General features: G+C 47.7%; 1 pseudogene; it reads left to right on the top strand.

Moving 5' to 3' along the window:
- Positions 1-17,941, top strand: part of LOC134735283 (pre-mRNA-processing-splicing factor 8-like) — a 35,240-nt pseudogene that overhangs the window by 14,951 nt on the left and 2,348 nt on the right.

The raw sequence follows: 17,941 nt of genomic DNA, 5'->3' as shown, positions 1-17,941 counted from the left end.
TGGACCCAGGGGGTGGAGCTTGCAGTGAGCCGAGATCACGTCACTGCACTCCAGCCTTGGGCAACAGAGCGAGACTCCGTCTCAAAAAAAAAAAAAAAGATGTGCAGATTTTGGCGTGGGTGACTAGGTGGATGTTAGTGCCACCAACTGGAAGACTACATGAACAAGAGCAGGTTTAGGACGGAAGATAAAGAAATCTAGTTTAGGATATATAAAGTTTGAAATTCCTGAGAACATTCAGGTGGAGATTTCCCCAGGTATTTATTTATACCATATTTCTTCAGTTCCAAGATACATATTTAAGTACATATATACACATGCGTAGATTCCCGATTCCTTCTGCTCCCTTAGTGGTGCCTCTGTAATTGATGATCTGTTAGATTCGATTTAAAAAGTATGAGTGTGACATTCAAGGAAGAGAAATGAAACTAGAAAGGTAAGAGCAGTCAGGGATAACTTAGAGGTTCTTAGGTGAGTGCCAATCTGAAGAAGCATGGAGAACAGGTCTGGATTAAAGATGTAGATTTAGGAGCCTGTCCACAAAAGGTCAAGAGCTCAAGAATGAGTGACATCACCCAGGGACAATGTAGAGAGAGAAGAGGAGAGGGACGAATTTGGAACTGTGGGGAATACCAAGATTAAGTGTGGCCAGAACCTGTGGGAGAGTGCTGGGTCTTGGAACCAAGGCTTTCAGGAACACGTGTCCAGAATTGGGGTGGATGCTTAGCGGTGTCAGTTGCCTAAGAGCATTTCGGTTAGATAAGGACTGAAAAGTATCCATTGGATTTGGCAGTTAGGACGTCATTGGTGACCTTAGCAGGAGCTGTTACAGAAATAGTAGGGGTGGAAGCCAGATGGCAGTGAGTGAGGCTTCATGGGAAGTAAGTGAGTGGAGACAGGAAGGACAATCTGTTTGCCAGTTGAAGAGAAGGAAGGACATCAGATGCCACCTAGAGGGAGCTGTAAGTCAGTGCAGGTGTTTTTGAATGACAGTGACTCGAGTATATTTTAATTAAGGAGCCCAGTAGCAGTTCAGTGTACAATAGAAAAGTGTGGAATTGGCCGGACGCAGTGGCTCACGCCTGTAATCCCAGCACTTTGGGATGCCAAGGTGGGCAAATCACCAAGTCAGGAGTTCGAGACCAGCCTGGCCAACATAGTGAAAGCCCGTCTCTACTAAAAATGAAAAAATTAGCCAGGCGCGGTGGCGGGTGTCTGTAATCTCAGCTACTCGGGAGGCTGAGGCAGGAGAATTGCTTGAACCCGGGAGGTGGAGGTTGCAGTGAGCCGAGATCGTGCCACTTCACTCCAGCCTCGGTGACAGAGCAAGACTCCATCTCAAAGAAAAGAAAAGTAGGTAATTGATGAGCAGAGGTGCAGAGGGTCTCACTAGGGATAGAATAAAGAGCAAGCAGAGGAAAAATCCTTTGACCCTAACAGGAAAGAGGTCTGGAAAGATGTGGATATAGATGAGGTTAGTGGGAAGCTATAACAGGATTTTGAGATTTTCAGCTTTGCTTGGGCTGGAGTTAGGGGAAAGAGTTGTACGTAGTGAATTTGATGGTATTAGGGTATGATGATGATTGCTGAAGAAAGTGAGAGGGATTGGAAGGTGTGTTGAGAGCTCAGGTGGGTTTTGGGAAGACAACTCTGAGCATTTATTTTTCCCAGAATCACCCAACTACTCAGTGACAGGGATGGAGAAGGTGGATAGATTACACTGGTGATTAAGGAATTGAGCTCTGTTAGAAGACAGTTGTGGAGTGGTAAGGGATTGGATGCAAGGGAATCAAGAGTGCTGGACCCAGCCGGGCGCGGTGGTTCATACCTGTAATCCCAGCACTTTGGGAGGCCGAGGCGGGTGGATCACGAGTTCAGGAGATCGAGACCATCCTGGCTAACACGGTGAAACCCCATCTCTACTAAAAATACAAAAAATTAGCCAGGCGTGGTGGCGGACGCCTGTGGTCCCAGCTACTCGGGAGGCTGAGGCTGGAGAATGGCAGGAACCTGGGAGGCAGAGCTTGCAGTGAACCGAGATTGCAACACTGCATTCCAGCCTGGGTGACAGAGCGAGATTCTGTCTCAAAAAAAAAAAAAGAATGCTGGACCCCATTGAGATCCTGGAAGAGGGGAGAGAAGAGAGAGCAGAAGAGGCCATTGGCCTGGGAAAGAATTGTAGGCATCAGGGAACTGGATATAAGAAGTTAGAGGCTGAGGAGTGGAGGAGTGTCTGAGAGGGTTAGGATGCAGTTGACTCTACTGGTTAGAAGCACAGGCTCTGGAGTCAGATGGGGTTCACATCATACCTTTGTCATATTACTAGTTGGGATCTTGGGAAAATTGCCCATGCTGGGCCTCAATTCCCTCATCTGTAAAATAGGGATACTGATATGATCTAGCTCAGACGGCTTTTGTGAGAATTAAATGAAACGGGGTATTTAGTAAGCCATATTACTTGATAAATTGCTTGATAAAGCTGGGCACGGTGGCTTATGCCTGCAATCCCAGCACTTTTGGAAGCCGAGGTGGGAGGACTACTTGAGCCCAGGAATTCGAGACCAACTTAGGCAACATAGCAAGATCCTGTTTATATTTAAAAATAAATAAATAGGCCGGGTGCGGTGGCTCATGCCTGTAATCACAGCACTTTGGGAGGCCGAGGTAGGTGGATCACGAGGTCAGGAGTTCAAGACCAGCCTGGCCAATATGGTGAAATCCCATCTCTACTAAAAATACAAAAATTAACCAGGCGTGGTGGTGCATGTCTGTAGTCCCAGCTACTCTGGAGGCTGAAGCAGGAGAATCACTTGAGCCCCGGAGGTGGAGGTTGCAGTGAGCTGAGATTGCGCCACTGCACTCCAGCCTGGGTGACAAAGTGAGACTCCATCTCAAAAAAAAAACAAAAAAAAGCTGTGTCATGGGCAAGTTCTATAACTTGTTTTTTTATGAAGACATAAGAGGTATAATATATTTAAATTTCTTAACCATGTTACCTAGTACATGTAGACCTGAGTAAATATTATTTTCCTTCCTGCCTCCCCTTATCTCCCAGGAATTTCTGCTATTTAGTAAAGGAACACTGGGCTCCTCAGGAATTTATGCTTCCTCCCCTTCAGGGATAGAGCACTGTTAACTACGACAGAAATACTGTGTTCCGTTACACACATCAGCCATTCCAAGTGCAGTCAGAGAATTTACTAAACCTAATGGGAATTGTCCACTTGCCTTTACCCCAATATCTAGCTCATCGTGGCCCCTGGCTCTCGTTTTTTTTTTTTTTTTTTTTTTTTGAGACGGAGTCTAGCTCTGTTGCCCAGGCTGGAGTGCAGTGGCACAATTTCAGCTCACTGCAACCTCCGCCTCCCGGGTTTAAGTAATTCTCCTGCCTCAGCCTCCTCAGTAGCTGGGATTACAGGTGCCTGACACCATGCCCGGCTAATTTTTGTACTCCTGACCCCATGATCCGCCTGCCTCGGCCTCGCAAAGTGCTATGATTACAGGCATAAGCCACCACACCCAGCCCCCCTCCTTTCTGTAGATCTGCCTGGTTGTCCCATCCTGTGGACATGCGAGATGCTCAGTCTAGCTTTCATAGTAGGGTTTGAGCTGTTATCTCACCTGCAGTCTTTTCTCCTTGCTCGTCTGAATACTATTTGCTCAAGGCAGGTTACTATCGTAACTCCAGCCAACGCACTCTTTCACCTCAATCATTGTTCAGAAGACATTTTTTGCCTTAAAGTCTTGACTATATCATTTGGTATTTTGTGGTTTGCTATCTTGTCTTATTGAGCTTTTCAAAGAAACAGCTTTGGTTTCATTAATTTTTATGGTTTTTCTCTTTTTTGTTGCGTTGATTTTTTTTTTCTTTTTGAGATGGGGTCTCTGTGACCCAGGTTGGTGTGCAGTGTCGCAATCTCAGCTCACTGTAACCTCTGCCTCCCAGGCTCAGGAGACCCTCCCACCTTAGCCTCCCAAGTAGCTGGGACCACAGGCACATGCCACCATGCCTGGCTGATTTTTCTTTGTAGTTTGGATACAGACAGTTTCGCCATGTTGCCCAGGCTGGTCTTGAATTCCTGAGCTCAGGTAATCCACCCCCTGGGCTCCCAAAGTGCTGGGACTGTAGGTGTGAGCCACCACACCTGGCCTTGTTGCATTGATTTCTTCTCTTATCATAGCCATCCCTTTGCTAGTTTGTTAAGGTAAAAGGTTAGATTATCAATTTTAGACCTTTCTCTTTTTTTTTTTTTTTTTTTTTTTGAGACGGAGTCTCGCCCTGTCACTCAGGTTGAAGTACAGTGGCGCGATCTCTGCTCACTGCAAGCTCCATCTCCCGGGTTCATGCCATTCTTCTGCCTCAGCTCCCGAGTAGCTGGGACTACAGGTGCCCGCCACCACACCCGGCTAATTTTTTTTTTTTTTGTATTTTTACTAGAGACACGGTTTCACCGTGTTTGCCAGGATGGTCTCGATCTCCTGATCACCTCCTGATCCGTTCACCTTGGCCTCCCAAAGTGTTGGGATTACAGGTGTGAGCCGCCGTGCCGGCCTAGACCTTTTTCTTTTTCTTTTTTTTTTTTTTTTTTTTTTTGAGATGGAGTCTCACTCTCTCGCCCAGGCTGGAGTGCAGTGGCGCAATCTCGGCGCACTGCAACCTCCGCCCTCTGAGTTCAAGCGATTCTCCTGCCTCAGCCTCCTGAGTAGCTAGGATTACAGGTGCCTGCCACTGCACCCGACTAATTTTTTTTTGTATTTTTAGTAGAGACAGGGTTTCACCATCTTGGCCAGGCTGATCTTGAACTCTTGACCTCGTGATCCACCTGCCTCGGCCTCCCAAAGTGCTGGGATTACAGGCATGAGCCACCGTGCCCGGCTGACCTTTCTCTTTTTTTTTTTTTTTTTTTTTTTTTGAGACAGAGTCTTGCTCTGTCGCCCAGGCTGGAGTACAGTGGCGCGATCTCGGCTCACTGCAACCTCTGCCTCCTGGGTTCATGTCATTCTCCTGCCTCAGCCTCCTGAGTAGCTGGGAGTACAGGCACCCGCCACCACGCCCAGCTAAATTTTGTATTTGTAGTAGAAACGGGGTTTCACCGTGTTAGCCGAGATGGTCTCGATCTCCTGACCTCGTGATCCACCCGCCTCAGCCTCCCAGAGTGCTGGGATTACAGGTGTGAGCCACCATGCCTGGCCAACCTTTCTCTTTTTCTAATAGAATTATTCACTTCTGTAAATTTTCCTCTCAGCATTGCTTTAGCTGCATTCCTCCCCTTTTTTTTTTTTTTTTTTGAGGTGGAGTCTCACATTGTCACCCTGGCTAGAGTGCAGTGGCAGGATCTTGGCTCACTGCAACCTCCACCTACCCTGTTCAAGCGATTCTCCTGCCTCAGCCTCCCAAGTAGCTGGGATTACAGGTGTCTGCCACCACACCCAGCTAATTTTTTTTTGTATTTTTAGTAGAGACAGGGTTTCACCATGTTGGCCAGGCTGGTCTTGAACTCCTGACCTCGTGATTTACCCGCCTTGGCTTCCCAAAGTGCTGGGATTACAGATATGAGCCATCGTGCCCGGCCCCATTCCTCACATTTTAATATGTTGTGTTTTCATTTTTATTTAGTTAAAAGTATATTCTAATTTCCCTTATGAGTTCATATTCCACCTTAGGTTGTTTCAAACTATGCTGTTTACATATTTGGGGGTTTCCCTTATTAGTTTCTACTTTGATTCCATTATGATTAGGAAAGATGTTCTATGTGATATCTTAGTTTTAAAAAATGTATCAAGATTTTTTTTAAAATAATTAATTTAGAGGTGGGGTCTCACTCTTGCCTAGGTTGGACTCAAACTCCTGGGTGCAGGTGATCCTCCTGCCTCAGCCTTCCAAAGAGTTGGGATTACGGGCATGAGCTACTGCACCTGGCTGAGGCTGACTTTTTTTTTTTTTTTTTTTTTTTTTTTGAGACGGAGTCTCGCTCTTTCACCCAGGCTGGAGTGCAATGGCGCGATCTCGGCTCACTGCAGGCTCCACCCCCCGGGGTTCACGCCATTCTCCTGCCTCAGCCTCCCGCGTAGCTGGGACTACAGGCGCCTGCCACCTCGCCTGGCTAATTTTTTTGTATTTTTAGTAGAGACGGGGTTTCACCGTCTTAGCCAGGATGGTCTCAATCTCCTGACCTTGTGATCTGCCCGCCTCGGCCTCCCAAAGTGCTGGGATTACAGGCGTGAGCCACCGCGCCCGGCCAAGGCTGACTTTTTGATGTCCTAGCATACAGTCTATCTTGGTGCCCGTCCCATGTGTGCTGGAAAATATCTGTTAATCTGTATTCTGCTGTTGTTAGGTTGAGTGTTTTACAAACATCAGGGCCAGTCAATTGGTTACATTGCTCAAGTCTTCTATATCCTTAGTGATATTTTTTGTATACTTCTATCGATTACTGAGGAGTATTAGAACTCTCCAGTAATCCCAGCAGTTTGGGAGGCTGAGGCTAGTGGATTGCTTGAGCACAAGAGTTTGAGACCAGCCTGGGCAACGTAGCGAAACCCCATTTCTACAAAAAAATACAAAAATTAGCTGGATGTGGTGGTACATGCCTGTAGTCCCAGCTACTTGGAAGGCTGAGGTGGGAGAGTTTCTTGAGCCTGGGAGGTGGAGGCTGCAATGAGTGGAGAGAGATGGTGCCATTGCCCTCCAGCCTGGGCAACAGAGCAAGACCCTGTCTTGCTTGAGAGAAAGCTCCAGCTATAGCTGTGAGTTTATTGTCTTTCAGGTCCATCATTTTTGAAATTCTGTTACTAGTTACATAATGTATTTAGGATCATTAGGTCTTCTGAACAAGTTGACTACTTTATCGTATCAAATATCCCTCTGTATTCCTGATAGCATTCCATGGTCTGAAGTCTTTGTCTTACATCAGTAGTGCCACTCCAGGTTTGTTTTGTGTTTGCATGGGTGTATTTTTCCATCTTTTTACTGTTAATCTGTGTCTTTGTAACTAAAGTTTATTTCCTATAGACAGCATATGGTTGGATCTTTTTTTTTGTTTGTTGAGATGGAGTCTCTCCCTTTGTTGCCCAGGCTGGAGTGCAGTGGCATGATCTTGGCTCAGTGCAACCTCTGCCTCCCGAGTTCAAGCAATTCTCCTACCTCAGCCTCCCAAGAAACTGAGACTACAGGCGCACGCCACCACGCCCAGCTAATTTTTGTATTTTTAGTAGAGACGGGGTCTCACCATGCTGTCCAGGCTGGTTTCAAACTCCTGACCCCAAGGCCCGCCTCAGCCTCCCAAAGTGCTTAGGATTACAGGTGTGAGCCACCATGCCCGGCCTTTTTATTTAAATCCAGTTTGACAATGTTTGCCTTACAAATGGTCTAAATACCTCAATTAAGGTTAATGTAACTATCACTGTGGCAGTGTAGCTCAGTTTAAATCTACCGTCTTATTATTTTTTAAAATTATTTTTTCTGCTTTTCTCTTGTCCTGCTTTCTGAATTTAGTTGTTTTGTGACTTTATCTCCACTTTCACTTATTTGGCTACGTGGTTTTTTTCTAATTGTTTGCTCTAAGGTTTACAGTATACATCCCTCACTTACTGTGATCTGTTGTGACCATTAGTCTACTACGGATCACTTCACGTATAGTACAAGAACCTTAGAATAATACACTTGAGGTTCCGCTCCCACTCTTAGTAGTAGTTTTGTCATAACATTTTAATTGTACATGTAATATAAGTGCTATAATACTTTGTTACTCTTTTTGCTTTGAACAGCCTTTATCTTTTGTAGAAATTGCAAAATGAGAAAAAATATTTTTTGCATTTTACCCACACACTTACTATTCCTGGTGTTCTTCACTAGTTTGTATAGCTCCATCTGGTGTGCTTTTTCTTTTTCTTTTTTTTTTTTTTTTTTTTTTTGAGACAGAGTCTCACTCTGTCTCCCAGGCTGGAGTGCAGTGGTGCGATCTCAGCTCACTGCATCCTCTGCCTCCTGGGTTCAATTTTTGTATTTTTAGTAGAGACGGTTTCATGTTGGCCAGGCTGGTCTTGAACTCCTGACCTCAGGTGATCCACCCACCTCGGCCTCCCAAAGTGCTGGGATGACAGGTGTGAGCCACCACGCCTGGCCCAGGGGAACCATTTTCTTTTTTTTTTTTTTTTTTTTTTTTTTTTTTTTTTTTTTCCTGAGATGGAGTCTCACTCTGTTGCCAGGCTGGAGTACAGTGGCAAGATCTCAGCTCACTGCAGCCTCCACCTCCCGAGTTCAAGCGATTATCCTGCCTCAGCCTCCTGAGTAGCTGGGATTACAGGCATCTGCCACCACACCTGGCTAATTCTTGTATTTTTAGTAGAAACAGAGTTTTGCCATGTTGGCCAGGCTGGTCTCCAACTCCTGGGCTCAAGCAGTCCTCCCACCTTGGCCTCCCAAAGTGCTGGGATTATAGGCATGAGCCACCGTGCCCAGCCTCATTGTGGTTTTGCTATTTCCCTAGTGACTAATGATGTTGAATTCAAATCTTTCTTGACTAGTAGGGATAAAACTAACTGGATCAAGTAGTCTCCACCCTCCCCGCCCCTGGCTCATCTGTAATTTACTTTTTTTTCTACTATCTTTAGATTGTGAATAAGTGGAATACAGCTCTCATTGGCCTTATGACATACTTTCGGGAGGCTGTGGTGAACACCCAAGAGCTCTTGGACTTACTGGTAAAGTGTGAGAACAAGATCCAGACACGTATCAAGATTGGACTCAACTCCAAGATGCCAAGTCGGTTCCCCCCGGTTGTGTTCTACACCCCTAAGGAGCTGGGTGGACTCGGCATGCTCTCAATGGGCCATGTGCTCATCCCCCAGTCCGACCTCAGGTACAGCCCGGTTAAACGTATTTCTAAATCCTATTGCTCAGGCCCTAAAGGAAGTGGGTATTTCTTTAGTTTTAGGCTTTATCTTTTCTCTAATCTCGGTTGTACCCCCAAACAGGTGATCCAAACAGACAGATGTAGGTATCACACACTTTCGTTCAGGAATGAGCCATGAAGAAGACCAGCTCATTCCCAACTTGTACCGCTACATACAGCCATGGGAGAGCGAGTTCATTGATTCTCAGCGGGTCTGGGCTGAGTACGCACTCAAGAGGCAAGAGGCCATTGCTCAGAACAGGTGGGCACCTAGGAGGGCATGCCAACCCTGGGGCAGGGGCAGGTGGTGGCCTTTGAACTGTGTGGAGTTCAGGGTCAGAGCATGCCATAGTTGTATGGAGGTGAGAAGGCTGGTTCTACTGACCCTAATTATTTTTGGCCAGGAAGGAGTGCTGAGCTCCTCATGTGAGATCGCGTTTTGACTTGAATCTTTCTTTTTTTGGAAGACGCCTGACTTTAGAAGACCTAGAAGATTCATGGGATCGTGGCATTCCTCGAATCAATACCCTCTTCCAGAAGGACCGGCACACACTGGCTTATGATAAGGGCTGGCGTGTCAGAACTGACTTTAAGCAGTATCAGGTATGTAGAGGGGGAGGAGATTTTCCCTGAGTCAGGACAATCCATGGCTATCCCAGAAACTTGGGGCAGTAGGCACCCAGAAGCTTGACCGTGCCTGCCTTGCCATCTAGGTTTTGAAGCAGAATCCGTTCTGGTGGACACACCAGCGGCATGATGGGAAGCTCTGGAACCTGAACAACTACCGTACAGACATGATCCAGGCCCTGGGTGGTGTGGAAGGCATTCTGGAACACACACTCTTCAAGGGCACTTACTTCCCTACCTGGGAGGGGCTTTTCTGGTGAGGATTCTCCCCTCTTAGAGGGACCTATCACAACCCTTTGAGCTCATCTCTTGTGTGCCTCTGTGATTTCCTGTGGTGTTTCCCAGACATTCACATCCAGAAGGTCAGCAGTGTGCTGGAAGATGGCAGGATATCACCTCACCTGCTTCTCTTGCTCCCCAGGGAGAAGGCCAGTGGCTTTGAGGAATCTATGAAGTGGAAGAAGCTAACTAATGCTCAGCGATCAGGACTGAACCAGATTCCCAATCGTAGATTCACCCTCTGGTGGTCCCCGACCATCAATCGAGCCAATGTGAGTGTGATTGACACTGGAGATGGGAAGCTAAAAACAGTTGCTTCTTCTTGCCTTGGTTATGTCATGAGCGCCCGAGTCTCTTGATCTCTAATGTCACATTGTCATTTTCCTGGCAGGTATATGTAGGCTTTCAGGTGCAGCTAGACCTGACGGGTATCTTCATGCATGGCAAGATCCCCACGCTGAAGATCTCTCTCATCCAGATCTTCCGAGCTCACTTGTGGCAGAAGATCCATGAGAGCATTGTTATGGACTTATGTCAGGTGGGCTGGAATCGAGGAGAGAGGGTGCTGTAAAGAGTCAGCTCACGTGGGCAGGAATCGAGGGGAGAAGGTGCTGTACAGAGTCAGCTCAGGTGGAATCGCGGGGAGAGGGTGCTGTACAGAGTCAGCTAAGCTTGCTCTTTTGCACATGGGAAATCCACCCTGGAAGCTCTGACGATGAGACCCCTGTTGCCTCATTATCTTATTGTACAAACTCTGATTTTAATTGGGTTTCCTTAACAAGTCTTAATCTCTCCATCTTTTCCTTCAGGTGTTTGACCAGGAACTCGATGCACTGGAAATTGAGACAGTACAAAAGGAGACAATCCATCCCCGAAAGTCATATAAGATGAACTCTTCCTGTGCAGATATCCTGCTCTTTGCCTCCTATAAGTGGAATGTCTCCCGGCCCTCATTGCTGGCTGACTCCAAGTAAGTGCCTCAGGACCCAGCCCTAGGCAGCCAGGACACTTTCGTTTTCCTGTTCTTCTAGCCCTACAACTTTAGGAATTGTCCCTGTCTGCCTTTGTTTCAAACTTGGAGCCAGTGCTACCCCTGGAGCCTATCAACACCCTTAGTCAGATCTGCTGATTCCCTGAGGTCTTGCTGATCTGCAACAAGTTGGTGGAGTGGGTGGGATGGTTTTGGGATTTAAGTGGTTCTGGTTCTGGGGACATTGGTTATGCCCATGGTTTCCTAGAAGCTTGAACCCTCTTCATCCTCAGGGATGTGATGGACAGCACCACTACCTAGAAATACTGGATTGACATCCAGTTGCGCTGGGGGGACTATGATTCCCACGACATTGAGCGCTATGCCCGGGCCAAGTTCCTGGACTACACCACGGACAACATGAGTATCTACCCTTCACCCACAGGTGTACTCATCGCCATTGACCTGGCCTATAACTTGCACAGGTGAGTTGAGGCTCAGGACCGTGTATTTTCAGGCCAGGCGCAGTGGCTCACACCTGTAATCCCAGCACTTTGGGAGGCCGAGGTGAGCAGATTGCCTGAGCTCAGGAGTTTGAGACCAGTTTGGGCAACATGGTGAAACCCTAGCTCTACTAAAATACAAAAAATTAGCTGGGCGTGGTGGTCCGCGCCTGTAGTCCCAGCTACTCAGAAGGCTGAGGTGGGAGAATTACTTGAACCTGGGAGGCGGAGCTTGCAGTGAACCGAGATGGCACCACTGCGCTCCAGCCTGGGCGACAGAGCTAGACTCCATCTCAAAGAAAAAAATAATAATAATAAAAAATAACCCATGTATTTTCCATTAGCTCCATACTTTAATGTAGTCATACTTTTTTACTTTACCTAAGTGACAGGAAGTGGCCCATTCCTCCTGTGGGTCACTGATTCTCTTCTCCAGCCTGTATGTACACATGAGCAGAGTGTTGTCAGCCTGGCCAACAGTCTTTCTTCCTCTGTAGAGTTGGCAGTTTGTCTTGTCTGGGGCTGTCAGCCTGGTCTTAACTTTTCTTGACCGTTTTATCCTCACAGTGCCTATGGAAACTGGTTCCCAGGCAGCAAGCCTCTCATACAGCAGGCCATGGCCAAGATCATGAAGGCAAACCCTGCCCTGTATGTGTTACGTGAACGGATCCGCAAGGGGCTACAGCTCTATTCATCTGAGCCCACTGAGCCTTATTTGTCTTCTCAGAACTATGGGGAGCTCTTCTCCAACCAGATTATCTGGTTTGTGGATGACACCAACGTCTACAGAGTGACCATTCACAAGGTGAGTGTTAGCAGCAGTGTATGGGTGCGGGACTCTGTACATGGCTGTGGGAGAGTTAATGGGCTAAGTGTGTACACATGCTGGGAAGAAGACAGGATGGTGATGTGTAGGCCATGCTAACAAATGCGGTCCTTCTCTAGACCTTTGAAGGGAACTTGACAACCAAGCCCATCAATGGAGCCATCTTCATCTTCAACCCACGCACAGGGCAGCTGTTCCTCAAGATAATCCACACATCCGTGTGGGCGGGACAGAAGCGTTTGGGGCAGGTGAGCAGGTTTAAAGATGAAGAGGCCATAGAACCATGTTGCCTCTTATTCTTGGGGTGGACTTGGTAATATTTACTGGTTTGTTAGATGAAAGGCTGAGAACATCTCATTTGAACTTATCCCCTGAATTCCTTGGGAAGTATTCTGTGGGAGGTCTAAGAGTATATGAGGTGCTTTGTTCCCTTCCAGCTGGTCTGTTTCCTGAATTTCTAACCTTGAACAGGGCTATCAAAAATCATTTTTCCAAAGGCAACGCATATTCTTTTTTTTTGAGCAGGAGTCTCACTCTGTCGCCCAGGCCGGAGCACAGTGGTGCAATCTCAGTTGACTGCAAGCTCCGCCTCCAGGGTTCACGCCATTCTCCTGCCTTAGCCTCCCGAGTAGCTGGGACTACAGGCGCCCGCCACCACACCCGGCTAATTTTTTTTTTTATTTTTTAGTAGAGACGGGGTTTCAACGTGTTAGCCAGGATGGTCTCGATCTCCTGACCTCGTGATCTGCCCGCCTCGGCCTCCCAAAGTGCTGGGATTACAGGTGTGAGCCACCGCGTCTGGCCAGCAACGCATACTCTCTCTTTCTCTCTTTTTTTTTTTTTTTTTTTTTTTTGAGACGGAGTCTTGCTCTGTTGCCCAGGCTGGAGTGCAGTGGCCTGATCTCAGCTCATTGCAAGCTCTGCCTCCCGGGTTCACGCCATTCTCCTGCCTCAGCCTCCCAAGTAGCTGGGACTACAGGTGCCCGCCACCACGCCCGGCTAAATTTTTTGTATTTTTATTTTTATTTATTTATCTGTTTTTTTTTTTTTGAGACGGAGTCTCGCTCTCGCCCAGGCTGGAGTGCAGTGGCGCCATCTCTGCTCACTGCAAGCTCCGCCTCCTGGGTTCACGCCATTCTCCTGCCTCAGCCTCCCGAGTAGCTGGGACTACAGGCACCCGCTACTATGCCTGGATAAGTTTTTTGTATTTTTAGTAGAGATGGGGTTTCACTATGTTAGCCAGGATGGTCTCGATCTCCTGACCTCGTGATCCACCCGCCTCGGCCTCCCAAAATGCTGAGATTACAGGCGTGAGCCACCGCGCCCAGCCTAATTTTTTGTATTTTTAGTAGAGACGGGGTTTCACCATGTTGGCCAGGATGGTCTTGATCTCCTGACCTCATGATCCACCCGCTTCAGCCTCCCAAAGTGCTGGGATTACAGGCTTGAGCCACCGCGTCTGGCCCAGCAACGCATATTCTTGAAACATCCACTTTGACCAAATCTCTACCTCAGAACTCTTGCTGAATTAACTCTTCTTTAGCTTCCTAGACATTCAACATCTGGCTGGGCTGTATCTGTCCAGCCAGTTTCTCTTCCTTTACATTTGTAGCATGTTTCATCTTACATTCAGTCCAGGATCTTAGTAACCCAAACCGCTGTTGCTCATCTCCATATCTGTGTTTTGCTTATATTTTTCTTTCTAGAATGAACTCCCCTCTTTGCTCTTAAACACAGTCCCTCCTTAAGACACATTTTTTTGTGCAGCTTTTTTCTGATCCTGGTAGCCTTAATTTCTTTTGTTCCTGAACTCTGTAAAACAGTATATAGTTTAGCACATACTCTTGTGTCAGCTTGTGGTATTGTCTTGTTGAAAGGGGCTGTCAGCCTGGTCATTGGACAAGGCCATTTGATACTCTTTCTACCTTCTAAGTGCCTAACATTTAATGTTCAGTAGAAACATAGTTGGATTATTTCAAAACTAGGATATTCTGTTCTAGTTGATCTGGGAGGGTAGAGACTAAATTTCCATTTTCTTCTCTTGCTTTTAAGTTGGCTAAGTGGAAGACAGCTGAGGAGGTGGCCGCCCTGATCCGATCTCTGCCTGTGGAGGAGCAGCCCAAGCAGATCATTGTCACCAGGAAGGGCATGCTGGACCCACTGGAGGTAAGAGGGTTGGGGGGGTAGGAGAAAAGAGACCTTGAGACTTTTAGGCTGTTTCTCATCTTGGACTTGATCTTGTCTTAGGTGCACTTACTGGACTTCCCCAATATTGTCATCAAAGGATCGGAGCTCCAACTCCCTTTCCAGGCGTGTCTCAAGGTGGAAAAGTTTGGGGATCTCATCCTTAAAGCCACTGAGCCCCAGATAGTTCTCTTCAACCTCTATGATGACTGACTCAAGACTATTTCATCTTACACGGTATGAACCTCGGGAAGAGAAGACCGCTGGAGGAGGAGTAGGTTTAGGGTTAGGAGAAGATCCTATGTCTTAGGTTTTTCCCATTTTCACATTTTTAGCCTATAGATTGGGTGAGAACTCTGTTGACTTTCATGAGAGTTTAAGACCTTAAAGTTAAAAATCAACTCTTGGGGCCGGGCACAGTGGCTCACCCCTGTAATCCCAGCAATTTGGGAGGCTGAGGTGGGTGAATCACCAGAGGTCAGGAGTTCAAGATCAGGCTGGCCAACATGATGAGACCCCATCTCTACTAAAAATACAACAAAATTAGCTGAGTGTGGTGGGACGCACCTGTAGTCCCAGCTACTCGGGAGGCTGAGGCACCAGAATCACTGGAACCCAGGAGGCAGAGGTTGCAGTGAGCTGAGATGGCACCACTGCACTCCAGCCTGGGCGACAGAGTGAGACTGTCTCAAAAAAAAAAAAAGGCCAGGCACAGTGGCTCACACCTGTAATCCCAGCACTTTGAGAGGCCGAGGCAGCGGATCATGAGATCAGGAGATCGAGACCATCCTGGCTAACACGGTGAAACCCCATCTCTATTAAAAATACAAAAAATTAGCCGGGTGTGGTGGCAGGCGCCTGTAATCGCAGCTATTCGGGAGGCTGAGGCAGGAGAATGGTGTGAACCCGGGAGGCGGAGCTTGCAGTGAGCCAAGATCATGCCACTCTACTCCAGCCTGGGCGACAGAGCGAGACTCCGTCTCAAAAAAAAAAAAAAAAAAAAAAAAAAGTCTTGGGTTTCATGAAAGATTAGGATTAAAGTGGGAGAGCCTCAAGCAGCTGACCTACCCCACTCTTCCAAATCTTTTCCCAGGCCTTCTCCCGTCTCATCCTGATTCTGCGTGCCCTACATGTGAACAATGATAGGGCAAAAGTGATCCTGAAGCCAGACAAGACTACTATTACAGAACCACACCACATCTGGCCCACTCTGACTGACGAAGAATGGATCAAGGTCGAGGTGCAGCTCAAGGATCTGATCTTGGCTGACTACGGCAAGAAAAACAAGTGAGCAGTGCTGGTGGGGAGACAGACAGGAGGTCTATATATGGTTTTCTGGGGTTTGGAAGCACTTAGGCTTAGAAGTTTCTCAAGAAGGCCAGGTGTGGTGGTTCACACCTGTAATCCCAGCACTTTGGGAGGCCAAGGTGGGTAGATCATTTGAGGTCAGGAGTTTGAAACCATCCTGGCCAACATGGTGAAACCCCGTCTCTACTAAAAATACAAAAATTAGCCGGGTGCAGTTGTGCTCACTTGTAATCCCAGCTACTCAGGAGGCTGAGGCAGGAGAATTGCTTGAACGTTGTGGGCAACGGTTGCGGTGAGCCGAGATCGCGCCACTGCACTCCAGCCTAGGTGACAAGAGTGAGACTCTGTCTCCAAAAAAATAAAGAAGTTTCTCAAGAAATTATCTTGTCTTAGCCAGGCTTGAGTGCTCATGCTAATAATACCAGCGCTTTGGGAGGCCAAGGTGGGAGGATTGCACGAGGCAGGAGTTGAAACCAGCCTGATCACCAAAAGAGACTGACCCCATCTCTACCAAAAAAAAATTTAAAACAGGTGTGGTGGTACACGCCTGTAGTCCCAGCTTCTTGGGGGCTGAGGCAGGAGGCTTGCTTGAGCCCGGGAGTTTGAGGCTGCAGTGAGCCATGATTATGCCACTGCACTCCAGCCTGGGCGACAGAGCGAGACCCTGTCTTGAAAACAAGGAAAGAAGTTATCTTACAGAGTCTCATAGAAGAGAGATACGGCAGTGTCTTCCAATAGTATGGGAAGCGTCCGTGTTTTAGGGCTTCAGTCTGACTCTTGGCCATTGTTTCTCACTGTTGCCATTTCGAACAGGGCATTTCTTTACTGTCCATACATGGTAAGAATCTTGAACATCCGAGACCCTAAGTATCCAAGACTGCTACCAACACAGACACACCTTCCTCCCCCCGTCTCCCTCCCTGTCATCGTGGCAACCAAAACTATCCATAGGGTGACGGACAATACCACCTCTGATTAAGAACCAGTAGTCTAGGGTTTCTGGGGTTTCCATTTCTGAGAATTGTTTCCTGCCAGAGCATTGTTTTGGTCAAGGAAGCGTGGGGTTTACGGATGCTGAACAGTGGGAAGGTGCACACGCAGTGTGCCGCCGTCCTGCTTGGATCTGACAAATCTTGGAAGTGTTAGTGCACCTCCGTTTCACACTTCCTGTAGAAGCAGCTCTTGCGGATTGTCTGGGGCATGAGTATAGGCTGCCCTGTCCTACCAAGTTACACCCTTTCCATTGAGGCAAAAGTGACCAAGGGGAAGGGATCCTTGTAATAGAACCCACACTATCCCCACAGTGTGAACGTGGCATCACTGACACAATCAGAAATTCGAGACATCATCCTGGGTATGGAGATCTCGGCACCGTCACAGCAGCGGCAGCAGATCGCTGAGATCGAGAAGCAGACCAAGGAACAGTCGCAGCTGACGGCAACACAGACTCGCACTGTCAACAAGCATGGTGATGAGATCATCACCTCCACCACCAGCAACTATGAGACCCAGACTTTCTCATCCAAGACTGAGTGGAGGGTCAGGTACTGTCGGGCAAGAGGGTGGGGATGGAAAGGCCGGCTGCACTACCTAAGGTGCTGGGCTGAGCGATGCTGACACTCCCTGCCTGTTTTTAGGGCTATCTCTGCTGCCAACCTGCACCTAAGGACCAATCACATCTATGTTTCATCTGACGACATCAAGGAGACTGGCTACACCTACATCCTTCCTAAGAATGTGCTTAAGAAGTTCATCTGCATATCTGACCTTCGGGCCCAAGTGAGTAAGTGGACTCAGCTCGGCCACAGTGTGTGCCCAACACATTTTGTGCCTAAAACTCAGACCTGAGATTGTCTGGAACTTGAGATGCTGGTTTCAAGATTCATGGATGAGTAATTATACAAGGATAGCCAAAACAACGAGGAGGGTTTTGGCCCCATGAGATAGCAAAAGCTGTGGCAGCTGAGAGAAGGTAGTAAATGTAGTATTGGCCTGATAGTATTTGGAAGAGAACAGATATGGTCAGAAACAAATTCCTGACCAGGTGTGTGCGCTGGCTCACGCCTGTAATCCCAACACTAGGCTGGGCACAGTGGCTAATGCCTGTAATCCCAGCACTTTGGGAGGCCGAGGTGGGTGGATCACCTGAGGTCAGGGGTTTGAGACCAGCCTGACCAATAGGGTGAAACCTCGTCTCTACTAAAAATACAAAAAACTAGCCAGGCATGGTGGCATGCGCCTGTAGTTGCAGCTACTAGGCAGGCTGAGACAGGAGAATTGCTTGAACCCGGGAGGTGAGGTGGAGGTTGCAGTAAGCCAAGATCGCGTCACTGCACTCCAGCCTGGGCAA

The sequence above is a fragment of the Symphalangus syndactylus genome, chromosome 20, assembly GCF_028878055.3.
Source record: "Symphalangus syndactylus isolate Jambi chromosome 20, NHGRI_mSymSyn1-v2.1_pri, whole genome shotgun sequence".
In the NCBI taxonomy this organism is placed as follows: domain Eukaryota; kingdom Metazoa; phylum Chordata; class Mammalia; order Primates; family Hylobatidae; genus Symphalangus; species Symphalangus syndactylus.
This window is presented reverse-complemented; position numbering and strand designations above follow the sequence as displayed.